Genomic DNA, 13,443 nt, shown 5'->3' with positions numbered 1-13,443 from the left:
GTAAGTTAAGTCTATGGCAAAGTGAGGATTTTCACATTCATGGGGAAGCAGGTAGCAGCTGCTTTCAGTCATTTGACCTCCTGTAGCACTGAGATATCAGACATTAGAATCATGACACTATACAGAAAGTTATCAAATAAACTAATTCCTCAGGGATTTGACTATTATCTCTAATTTTTCTCTGAAGATGATTTGGTTAAGCTTAGACATTCATCATGCAACTTAAATTTATGCCAGGAAGTTTTCACAGCAGCTATCAAGTACTCCATGCTAACATTAAAAAAAAAAAAAAAAAAGGCCAAATAATGCATTCTCTCAATTCCATGCTGAAGAGTATTTCCTTTCTTAATCAGAGTACATATTGGCATGGTCTAACCTGTCAGCTATAATCTGAGTTCTGTCTTCAGCTTGACCTATGCCTGTGTTGTACCTTTTGCTGATTCTGTTTCACATTAACTGAATGATAGGGCAGTTTTTAGCCAGCTAAAATATTTGACTGGGCTTTTCCTTGTGTCTTGTGTATGACAGCTACAGTCCTCCCTTGAGCAGCTCCTCCAGAGTGTAGTTGCCAAGATGGCACTCCTAGAACATAATTTTGAGTACCTGTTCTTTCCCTCAGTGTCCTTCTTGTCCTCAGTCTGAAGGCCATTCCTTCCCCCTCTGATGGTCAGTCTTGTGATTCCTCCATCCAGTCTTGTGATTCCTCCATCAATCCCTACTGACAATTTTGTTTTTTCCAACAAGCTCATCTCAACTATCCAGGAGGAATGGTAATCCCATATTCTTCTTCAATGCTGTCCTTCAAACTCCTCTTCATTAATGTGCTACCAGTCCCTCTGCTGGGGAAGGGTGATGATGTACATGTGACTTCAGGACGGTTTCACCATCTTTTTTGTTATTTTCTCTGTCCAGATACTGCTTTTCTCTCACAGCTTCTCTTCCTGTGCATAAATTGGGAGTGAGTTAAGAGCTTTGCCATACCCACACCAATTGAATGTGAACTCAGCCACAACTCAGGATTGGGGGTCGCCTATCAGGAAGCTTTCCTGGAGTCCTGAAATATTCCATGGAAACAAGAAAAGTGTTTTTTACTCTTCAACTCATTGCAGACTGTAAAGACTGGATATTCAGCTTGGTACTTCAGGCTATGTAGGTCCAGGTCTCAAGCAGTGTGGATTATTTGACACAGTTTGAGGCCAAAACTTTAGCTGCAGTACAGAACATGAAAGCTACTTTCTACTGGATTGTGATATTTTTTACTTCATTACTTGAATTACAGTGATTTCTTGTTGTGCCTGAGCAGAGTCCACAAACTCTGCAATTTACTGCTTCCTGCAACAGTCTGACACAGTCCCCTGTGGGAGAAAAATAAGTTAAATAGAGAACTCTTTCCTCTTAAAGAATTATATTGATCTTACAGATGCTGAGTTGACTTTGTGTTTTTCCTTAGAGCATTTGGCTGCAGATTTGCTATAGAGTAAATATAAGAGACCTATCATCTTCTTTCCTCTTAACCCTAAGCATTATAATCTGTCAGTCAGTGTCATGCAGTTTTTCTTTTAAAGATGAGATGAAATAATACAAAACAGCTCTTCGATGTTCACTAAATTCTGTGATTTCCCAACTATAACTATCTAATTTCTCTCCAAAACCTGTGGTTTATATGCAGCCTGAATTTCAAGTGCAATATATAGAAAATATAAATATTTAAATTTGAGATATGGTTTACACTGTTCTTTCCTGGAGTGTTTTTCCTTGTTTCAAAAACCACAAGAGTAAAGCTCAAGTAGCCTGCTTGAGAGAGAAAATTCATCATGTGTCTGCTCCAAGGCTCTTGTGTTGTTTAAGGGCTAGCTAGCCTGTGGTAAATAATCCACACATCCTCACAGGAGGCAATGCTGTGCTGGCTCACATTCCTTCTGGAAGAGCACAGGCTTGCATCTTTTGGAATCCTCCTCCTTCTTTTACCCCCTTTCTCTGAGATGGGATTGAAGAGGTTCTTTGGTCTCTGGAGGCTTCTGTGATGTTTATTTGGCACAGACCTTTATAGTTGAATTCAGTTTGACTGGGCCCCTTGAGGTAGGTTTCCACATTCTGCTACAATATGTTCTTCCCTGCAGACCGTAACATGAGTTTCCAAAATTAGGAGGGCTTTGGCATGTGAAGAGTGAATCGGTCTCCTTTACATCAGGATATACAAAGATATCTATATAGATGTATGTAAAGATGTGTAAATGATATGCAAAGAGTACATGCCCAGCTGCTGGGTCTCAGCCAGGGAGCAGGAAGTGAATTTCTCCCTGGGGACAACCTTGTGGGCATCATCAGATGTGCATACCAGTGCTAAGGTGATTTTATACTACTGGCAGCTTTGCCAAAATACACCAAAACCAAGTATTCTTTGCTTTAGTTCTGCAGAATTCCTGTGACTGACAATGACTCTGACAGGCAACTGGTGTTTCCACAGAAACTGTGCTTAGAGCAAATTATTTTAGCTCCCCTTATTAAATAAAGAGGGAAAAAATATTAACATCTGACACTGCATTTTACAGGTAATTGATTTTTAAAAATGACCCTACGTTCTCATTTATGGCCAGGAAGCAATAAAACCACCCCCACAGTTCAATTCAGAAATTCACCACAGAGATGTTGCAAGCAGAGAGCCAGGAAAAGAGTCGAGTGTAAAATACTTTTAAAACCAGGCATCACATTTCTCTATAATGGTGGATAACCTCAATCATTTTCCCTTCCTTCTCAGAGCACAAAGGATATCATACTCATGAAAATGACACGTCAGCCCTTCAAATGCTACTGACCCTGTTATACAACCTAATCAGAAATGAGATTTGTTTGAATGAACTTGCTGCAGTAATGAACTATGATGCCACTGGGCATGACTCTGGAAGCAGCTTTCCTGAATCAACCCCATGCTTGCCAGCAATCTTACTAAAATTTTGATGTGTTTTCCTATGGATTTTAGTGGCTGCAGGTGATTATGTGATACTGTGACGTAGCAAAAAATTGCAATTTGTTTTTGAGACCAGGTGGAAGTGTTCTTCAGGTTGTGTTGCTTTCAGAAGGAGCCTTTTGTTGGTTAGAAAAATTGGTTGGTACTTTCATTACGTGAGTTTTGCAGTTTTCTCTGTGGCACCTTATCCAAGTTTCTGGAGCAACTGTAGCCTGAGACTTGTCTGCCTTATGGATGGGCAAATAATGTGAGCATTAAAGAGGCATGCTGGGGTCAGAGGTTGGCTGATGTTTGTTTAATTGAGTCCTGTGGCACAAGCTGGAAAACCCTCAGCAGGGAGCATTGTCATTCAGGGCACATAAGAATACTGAAGGAGGTCAAATAATTTGAGTCTGACCCTCTTGCATCTGGTGGATCTTCAGAGTTTGGTACACAGTGATTTTAAGCTGCTTTTTCACTTTCTGGTGCAATGGTGAAACACAAAGTCCAGGCCCTATCATGAAAGATAGCTACTACCGTGTTTCTATTTTTGAATTATAATGAGCTAGATTGTGCAGTGCTTTAGCATTTCCCTTCACATCCAGTTTATGGGGGGAAAAAAGAAAAAGAAAGTAAAATGTGATTAAGAAGTTTTCTTTAGTTTAAAACAATTCTGTTCCTGACTGACATGGCTGGCACAAATCACTGATGGACATGAATGCAGAACAAGGTGCTGAGTTTGCAGTGCAAGCTGAAAAGGAACAGATATTCCTGGGCAGAGAGATGGGAATTTCCCAGTGTGCACATAGTGCCAGTGCGTGCCAGGAACAGCAGAAGATCTTTAATGCACAGAAGGGATTTAATGACTTAATGAACCTGCTGTACTGAATCAGTCAAAGCCCAGCATGCAAAGGTTTTAGAAAAACATGCTGACTTCTGGCAAGAACTGCTTATTTACTGGACTTCACTTATTTTATGGGCCATGATAGTTCATTACTTTCACATTATATATGAGGATAATTACCAGAATTTCAGTGAAGTAGCTGCCTCTTTATTTTCTGGGAAAAGTTCATATATATACAGAAAAAAAGAGCTCATTTATACACATGATTTCCCTCAGAATACCCAAAAGCCTGAGGATGTTTTACCCAAGTGCTCTCCCTGTTGGAATTTAATTTCACTAATAAATGAATATACTGTAGGCTATACCATCCGGGAGAAGATTAATAATGAAAATTGTGAGAAAAAACAGAAGTATTTTAATGTATCATAAAGGTCAGAACCAAGTGATCTCCAACAACATCTTAGCATAAGTAGGCTGCATATAAAAATGGGTTTGAAATTCTACACATCCTCCCCCTGCATAAGGCAGAATAGATTCCTCATTTCCAGTTGAGCTGGGACAATTTATAGCATCTGTCAGCTCAGCTATGCACATTTTAAATGTATAGATTCAGAAGGGAATATTATTTTAAAAACATGCAAAGCATTGTTTTCAGAGAAAAGGAAGCAAAAGATATGTATTACAAAAAAAGTCAGACATGTCTCTGTTTCAGTTTTAGAAACCTGGCCTATATTCCTGAAGTAGTTTGGAACCACAGGCTTACTTCCAAGGGGAACACCCTGCTCCCCGTGGGGAAGGATTTATGATTTTACTCAGGATGTATGAAACGCGATGATTTTGGCTGGAGTTCAGGAAACAGAAGAGGGGAGCAGAGTCTCCATTCATTTACACCCCTGCCTGTTGTTAGTGAAGTTTTAATGACAATGAACAAAGGCAGAACGTGGGTTGCAGAATGGGAAATGTGTGCTTTGTAAAAATGGCCAAAAATCAAATTGCTTCTGTGAGCAGGAGCTGCTGCTGCTGGCAGAGCTCTGAAAAACAAGGCTGCAGCTGAAAACAACAGCAGATTCTGAGAGCCCCCGTAAGGGACCTTCCTTCCAGACCTTGAGTTCATGTTCTCTTTGACCTACTGAAATGATCTGTTACAATACAGTATGAACTCAACCTTTGGAAATAGAAGCAGCCAGTAGTGTTTCCAAAATCTGTGGATGTGCAGACATGTAGCTGTATTCCCGGAATATGCAGGAACTTTTCACCCCCTGAGCTGTACAAATGGACATCTGTGCGTTTTGGGGAAGCTGCTTGATGTGGGATTTTTAAAACCTAAGTAAAGTGCTCAGCATCCAGTCATGTGAAGGAAATGCTTCCCACCGTTCCTTCTCGCTGATAATTTAGGGTTATCTAACACATGGCAACTTTCCTTTAATGAGAGCAGTGTGTGTGGGGAGAATCCCTGTCTGCAAGAAGTAGTGCTGAGCTTACATCCATTGCCTTGCACAAGGGAATTGCTCAGTACCCCTGAGCTTCAGGAGCTTGGCCCCTGCAGCATCCTCTTGCTGTGCCTTCCATGGGGGGAGCATCCTTGGGATGTAGCTGAGGCTGGCCAGGAGAGAGGTTTACACCATCTGTGTACTCTGGCAAGCCCCAGCTGCTGCAGCAGCCCTTGGGAGGATGTTGCAGCTGAAGACAATTTTGAACAGTCTGAAGCAGCTCTGAGCTGCTGAGTGGGGTCCCTGCAGGCCCCTGGCTGGGATGGAAAGTCCAGAGATTCTTGTGGATCCTTGTCTGGCTGTGGGAGGTGGTGACCAAGTATCTGCACTGAAATACGCCGTCAGTACCTTCAAAAGAGAGACACGGGCCTTGCTGGGTGGGAACAAGGCCCCTGCCTGTCATCTAAACACCATCTGCATTTTGTAAGCAAGGCAATAACCTAATGAAACACTGGAAGCAGCAGATATTGCCTGGGAGGCTGAAAGTGAGAAGGGAACTCATGAGCTGGGTTCCACCTGAGATCCGTGAGAGCCTTGAGGTCATTGACAAAGATGTCTCGACTTGAAACCCTAAACTTTCTTTGGGATGTGTTGTGCACTAGAATAGTCAAGTATGGAGTGATTTATTGGCATTTATGCAGACATGAGAGCTGCTCTGAAGGGAGACAAGTTTGCTATTGAAATGGGTTTCTTTGTGATAGAAATAAAAATAAAATGCTTGGCTTGTTTCATACCATAATATAGATTGAAATCTTCTCCTTGGCCTCAGAGAGAGAGAGAGCTCATACCCACCACATATATTTAATGTCAGCTATCATAACATTTTTCATGTAGTATGAACACATGCACATTACGGATCTGTGATGAAGACAAAGCTTCCATGGCATCAAACTGGTCAAAATGCAGCAGCATGCCCCTGGGAAACTAGAACATCACCACTACAAATGTTAGCCACTGCAAATGAAAAATTTGAGACTCTCACTGTACTTAGCTGCTCATGTCTTTCTGCCTTCTCATGTACTAATACTCCTAAAACATTAAAGTATCAAAATGTAATTACAGAGTAGATTCTTGACTTCCTCTCAGCTGGAATATACATCCAGCTGCTTTGTTAATATTGCCATTCAGGTACAATTTAAAATCAGCAGAGAAAGTCATTCCAGAACCTGCACCAGAAGGTCACAAACTCCCTTTGAAAGCACTGATACTTCCTTTTGTTCACTCTTATGTATCTGATTACAAATTACTAAATCTTACTGCTATTTGAGAACTTTTAGATTCTAATCAGTACTTTGATGAATGTACAGCACAATAATGCAGATGAGTGATGTCACTCTTTAAGCACACAGCAGCGTGCACAGACAAAAAAGTGGAGAAACCATTCAAAAGCTCTGGGACCTTTGTGATCTGGGAGCTTCCTTTGTAACCCATCCCGACTGTAAATTGTTGCCTAACAACTTGACATTGTTAAAGTGTCTAATTAAACCTTAAAAAAAAGCCCCATGCAAATACAAGATGTTCATCTTAGGTTGTGAAGGGTTGCCTTTATGTTGGTTAAATAGAATGAAAATCCAGGATAAGGAAATGTTACAGAAGTTGACTTGAATAAATAAGAAGGAAACATGAGTAAGTTCAACAATGTCAGCATTAAAGAGCTTTTCTTTAGGAACTAGGTAACTTCCTAATGCTTTGTGCTACAGCATAAGAGACTTTATTAAATGAAATACAGGTAGACATCACAGCCTTTCTTCATGTAATAAAAGAAAAACAATGTAACCAGGTGTTAAAAGATTTTTAAAAGGCTCTTCATAAAATGTAATGAAACCAAATGGTCAAAATGAAAATCATAAAAATAAACATTATCTCTGTTGTGTTTCTGCTGCAGGTGCCATGGTCCTGATCTGTTCTTTTGGTCTGTTTAAAACATTTATATTCAGTATTTTCATTTGGTGTGAAAATTCTATAGGACTATTCTTAGTAAAACCAGTGCTGAAGGATGTGAGGGTAGTGCTATGAATTTAGGAAAGGGAAGAAATGCAGAGGTCTGCTTCTGATACCTCTTCAACACCAGCTGGCAAGGGAGGATGCCTGTCCTTTCTCATAGAGTTTTTATAATTCTTTGCCTGTGTGGTTATACTTTATATACTTTATGAGGTCAATATTCTTTTAATGTATGTTGTAAGGGAGAGACCTTCCTTAGTTTAAAACATGCACCATTAAATTAGGATAATTGGGGAATTTCCTGTAAGAAGAACTTTCCTGTCACCTCACACTGTGTCTGGGTAGTAGTTTGTTATGTGGTGTACTTCTTCAGAGGTGCTGCTACCTTTTAATATTAACCTTCTTCCTTTTCTCTGCCAGGGACTTCTGACACTCTCAGCTGAAGTACAAGAAAAGGACTTCACACATCTGAAGTACAAGAAAAGGAATTTTCCCTAATTTTAGGTAATCAATGGTGTTTCTTGGTTGTAAATGGGGTTAAGTGATCTTGTTGTTGAAATAGTGTAAAAATACTTAATCACTTGCAAGTCTGCCACCAGAAGTGAACACATATTTGATTGTTCAGGTTCTGATGATAGTTATTAATTCAGTGCTTATTTTCAGCTCAAGAATATAAACCATCTTCACTGCTTCACTCTTGGAAATTAAGCCTGCATCTCTTTATTTTCCTATCCCCTTCTTTATGAGTGTGTGTATATATATTTGTACTACTGCAATTGCCTGTGCTGTTTTATCTGGGAAGCCCATTGTACAAACCTAAAGCTTTTCCCTGCTTAAAGTAGGCTTTTCTTGCAGTGTCACTTTGATTATGGCAGGGTCCTGTCTTTTCAACACTTAAGCATGTTGTGTCACCACATGATTAGCATTTAAAGCTGCTTTAGCAGTGAAAGTCAGTCTCACATACTTTTCCCCCTTGTTGATCTTAATATGGGAAGTCACTATCCTCTAACTGGACAAATTTGTTTCAAAATGAGCTTGAAATGTACAGGGGTCATAGCAACTGTTTCAGTTCATATAATTCTCCCTCTTTCCTCTTCCATCATCTCTAATACATGTGATGCACTTTAAAAGATCCTGTGAATAAGATAAGCTGGAAGAAGTCTCCAGTAATTTTGAAAGGGATCAGGGAGTCTGAAACATTGGAAGGGGTCACCTTGAATCTCTGTAGAGTATGAGAAAGGGAGGCATGCCAACCCAGATGGTCTTTCTTTATACTTTTTATGCTATAAAAAGGGGCATTACTGTTGCTTGCATGGAAGGGTTTTTATGATCAAGAGCAGAAGAAAAAGATTTAGAATTGTTAATATACTGCTTGAGTGCTTAGCCATTTATATTTACAGTAATTGCTTCTGAAAAAAAAAAAAAATGTCCTTCTCCTGCCAAGTGTAGGAAAAATAAAGGCTGATTGAATTAAGTCTGGGAACCAGTTTGATTAGAAACTGAAACAAATCTCCTAGGATTCTAGAAACCCAGTTCATTTGTGGCATTCCTTCCATACCCTAATGGGTTCTGATGCTTGATACTGAATGATAAGAAATGCTTGTTTCTGAAAACAGCTGTTGTGGGTTTGGTAGTTTTGAACCATTTTTGAGAGCTGAATGTAAACCATAAGTATGGGAAAATGCAGGCAAGTCAGATTGTTCCTGCAGATAGGACTGGAACCCGTGGTCATTGCTTCAAAAATGTTCACAGAAAAGTAGTAGATTACACCTTTCACTTTTGGAAAGAAAAGCAAGACCACCTTTATTCCAGTGAGACTGTACAGTGTCTGTAACATGTAATGTGTGCTCTGTGACTTACAGCAGGCACTGGGTGGTACCACAGATCAGCATTTTGGTGTTTTCTGAATGCTACTCTGTGCCTTTATGCTGGGATGGTGCTGGCATTGCTTCAGAACCTGATTAAAAGAAAAACATTTCTGTTCTGCACTCGTGTTAACATTACTCAGGCCTCCAAATGCTTGAAAAATTATGGTCCTGCTTTCTAACTTTTCCATCACTCATTAAAACTTGCAAGGGATGCCTGGCTGTAAGTGCCTTGCAGGGTTTGGGGCCCTTCACCTTTAGCATGGTTTCAAGTGCAAACTTGAAAATTGGTTTCTTACAGCATTTTGTGGGGCACAAGTTGGGAGCTGAGAGCAACAAACTCCTTTGGTCATGAGATGAGCTTCACTTCACTCCTGTTGTTTCCAGTCACCACAGGTAAGTTAGGTGTGAACTCCTTGGGCCATCCCTAATGTACCTGACAGGCTGAAGACTTCTGTGTGTCACATTCCCTGAACAAACTTTGTAGTTGTGCACATTTTTTTTTCCTTTATCCCTAATTGTAAATTTGGTATTTAAAAAATAAGTTCTGTAGTGACAAATGCATTTCACAGGTAGCTCTGTTTTGCAGGTAGCTCTTCAAAAATGATGAAATGAACAATAATTACCATTTTATATAATGTATAATTATCTATTATTTACAGAATAAAGAGTGAATAGTGGAAGTAAAGATCATGTCATAACCTGCAGCATGAAGTGCTAGAGAGGAGCACCTTTTTAGTGTGGCTGCATTTTTGATCATTCAGAAATTGTGGGAAAGTGTTTCTAAAATACAGCATAGGCAGACACTGAATTTCAAATTGGATTTCATGGAGCAGACAACACAACAATGAATTAACACTGACTTAATTTAAAAAATATTTAAACACCTGCTTTTTGGTATCAGCTGATCATAGTAGAGTCTTGTTATTGGACTATTTTTATGCCTTTTGGCCTATTTTATACCAGGACTGAATAATTTAATTTTGCCCACACTTTGGAAAAAAGTCTTCACCCACTTTGATGTTCAATGGAATGATATTTGATAATTTTACAACACTTGCAAAATGCAATTTTTTTTTTCAGAGAAAATTGTGTAAAGAACTGTGTGCATAAGGAGTGCAGTGGCAGTTTGCATACACAAATTTTGTGCAAATAGAATTAAAAACCCCCATGTGGTGTAAGCTTGAAATGTAATGCACAGACACTCTATGTGTAGATGTGAAAAAAAATCTTTTCCTAACTTGGGTTCCTTAGAACAAATCCATCCTGTTACACCAGAATGATACACTGAAATCTGTTCTATCTTCTGCCTTAGCAATACAAAACTTCTACCAAAAAAAAAAAAAAAAAAAAAAAGGAAATTGGAAGCTTTTGGATTATAAACATTTCCAAAATATTGGACATAAACATATATAATTTATTGACTGTATTCAGGAAGTAGATGGAATGAAAACTAGATGAATTAATACATTTAAATGATGGTTACATGACATTTACCAAATATTTTTGTGACACTAGTCTGGGGAGCAGATGGGAGGGATGGAGGAGGGATATAGCTGATATTTCAATGCATTCTTGCACATTTTCTGTGGTTTCTGTTTGGTTTGGTTGTGTTTATGGTGGGATCTGCTGCATGGCTCCACAGTCACTTGGACTGTATGCCCAGAGCATTCTTGGGTGCACTTGAAGATTTTATGGCTGTTAGTTAAGAATATAGGTTACCTCACCTCCCTGAAGGAGCCCAAATAATTTTTAGAGGGTTCTGTGGACATGAGTTCAGTCTCAGGCTTAGGAAAAAGAAAGGATTCATTTCACCCTGGAGACTGAGGAGGAAGGAAGGAGGCTGAGAAAAGGAAGGACAAGGGAGCAATGGAAAGATGGGCAAGAGAAGGTGAGAGAAAGCATCAGGTCTAAAGAGGAGTATGAATGGAGGAAAAAAATTGCAGTCAGGCATTGTTTTCCTTTGCTTTAAATGCCCCATAAGCAGAACAGTCAGCAGGCAGACAATTATAGCACCAGGCACTTGAGATTACATTAGGGTGCAGAGCAAGCTTTGCTCTCCATGGTTTATGATATCCTCTGAACCCTCTGGAAGACTAAATGATATAACTTGAGGTGACTCATACAGGAAAGCAGATAATCAGTGGTGTGCCATAATGCAAGTGAGAAAAAGACAAAATAGTCAAAGAGTGCTTACACTGTGTTACTTTTATCTTCTGATATTGTTTATCATATTGGTATTATCATGATTATTTGCTATTGTTATCATATCACCTAATGACAAAAATTCCAGGCTTGGAGCCAGGATCCTAGACAAAACATCCTAATGCTTAAGGCACTTTCTCCCTTTGCTGGTTATTAAACTGTTTCTGTGAATGAAAATAATGATAACAAGGGAAAATGTACACCATGCCAGGACCAATTTCCTGCCACACCAGGAGTGATGCACACAACAGCCTCCTGCAGCTGGAATGATGCTCTGGGATGGAGTGAGGACCTGAGGAGTATGGCTTGAGTGACCTCTGTGTGTTGTTGGCACTGAGATCCCAGATGCCTCATTTAGTCCTCCAGGCTGCAACACCTTCCTGCACGTTGAAAAATGGAAATGCAGGAAAATAGGTGTGGCGGGGTAGGGAGGTAGGTGCTCAGGCTGAGGTTTCAGTATGGATTTTCTGTAGGGATATCAGTTTCATGGCAAAGTTAAAACCTTCCCAGATAAACATCCATATCTGCGTTTTACTGCCTTTTCTTTTCCTGTGTTTCTGCTTATTAAGTTACGCTAAAGGGTACAGAGCAGACACTTGATGAAAATGGAGTGCCCTGGTTTTTCAAAAAAAATACTAATAATTTAAAAAACCCCTATCTTTTGCAGTTTTATGGCTAACCTTGATTTATGTGTCATATTTTTCTAAACCCCTTTTCCTAATCCTTTTGTAGGCAGACTTGACATTTCCCAGAATTAGCTAATGCTATACCAGTAAAAATGTCCCTTGAAAAAGGGAAATATAAGGAACTTTTCTACCAAGGTTGCATTCAATCATATTTTTTCCATTAGATCATGCTTCTGTGGAGTTCCTAGCCTCTCATTGGAAGATCTGCTCGATCTTGAACTGCAGTCAGTGTCCCTTACATTCATTAGTAGCTTATATTGGAAGCAAAGGCTTCTGAGCTTTTCAGCTGTAGCTCAACAACATTATTCTTAGGCAGGAAGGTGAAAATTTATTTACTGAAAGTAAAATATTTGTTCTGGCCAGAATGCTATTTTTGCCACTAGCACTGATGCCTTTTAGATGAAATTTTGGTAGTAGGCTAGTAAGCCTGTGATTACAAACACAGGTGAATTTAATAAAAATTCAGTCTGCTCTCATTCCTTTTGGTGTAAATCCAGAGTATTTTATTGAAATCTATTGCCATCTGACTAAACTTTGTTTCCAGGGGCTGCCAGTGTACACAGCATTTGGTGTTATCAGCCCAGGTATATTTAGATTTTCTCATCATCACAGAAAGCAAGGAAAAGGAACCAATCTACTTTCCAAGTAGCCAGGTGACATAAACTCATGTTACTGATTTGACAATTATCTGGTCTGGTAATTATGACCAATGGCAGCATCAACAATAATAATAAAAATAATGAAAAACTGACCTCCTGAAGGAACTATTTCTGTCCCTTACGTGCAGACAGACCGAACCCAAGAGGTTAAACAGCCTGTTTAGAAATTCCACTCTGAAGTTTCACCTCCCTTTTTGAATGTCCCAGAATTTCCAGTTGTGATCCCCTAAATGGAGGCATTGGAAGTGGCAGTCAGAACTTGCTGGGAAGGCTCTGAGTGTGCTGCACTGACAATGCCAAGCACTTGAATGCAGATGCTCTGAGCTCAGTGGTAGCTGCCTGGATTTAGCAGCTAAGCCTAAGATTTCTGCTTTACACTTTTGGATCCGGCCTGGGCTTTTTCCATGTCAGAAATTATTTAAACAGCTATTAGACCTGCAACAAATTGCAGTGGAAAGATCAACAGAGCATGGAGAAGCTCTGTTTACAAGGTACCACTGACCACTTGCATAACAAACCTGTCAATGATTTATAAAGTGTGCAGACATGGTAGCACAGAAAGTCTCACTCGGAACAATTGATTACTCATTGCTGCATGGTTTCAGTGATCTCCTCATCTTCCTGGATGTGCTGGACAGCAGGAAGGCCCTGCCCTTCTCTTTAGCACCTGATGATCCTTGGACAACTTTGCTGCCCTCTCTGTAAATGAATGTCAGCTTTCCTACAGAAGGACAGGGCTGGCTACTGAAGTACAATGCCTGTTTTATTTGAATGTTCTCTGGGAAACAATTTAGAGAGCATCTATA

General features: G+C 39.7%; 1 long non-coding RNA gene across 17 annotated transcripts in view; it reads left to right on the top strand.

Annotated features, from left to right (window-relative positions):
• Positions 1–13,443, top strand: part of LOC144246137 (uncharacterized) — a 207,838-nt gene that overhangs the window by 128,935 nt on the left and 65,460 nt on the right. For all 17 annotated transcript variants that reach the window (XR_014955237.1, XR_014955230.1, XR_014955245.1 and 14 more), the window contains 2 exons: positions 7,643–7,726; positions 9,389–9,483. This is a non-coding gene — a long non-coding RNA (uncharacterized LOC144246137). The remainder of the gene's footprint in view (positions 1–7,642; positions 7,727–9,388; positions 9,484–13,443) is intronic.

The sequence above is a fragment of the Lonchura striata genome, chromosome 4 (assembly GCF_050655825.1).
Source record: "Lonchura striata isolate lonStrDom1 chromosome 4, ASM5065582v1, whole genome shotgun sequence".
Lineage (NCBI taxonomy): Eukaryota > Metazoa > Chordata > Aves > Passeriformes > Estrildidae > Lonchura > Lonchura striata.
This window is presented reverse-complemented; position numbering and strand designations above follow the sequence as displayed.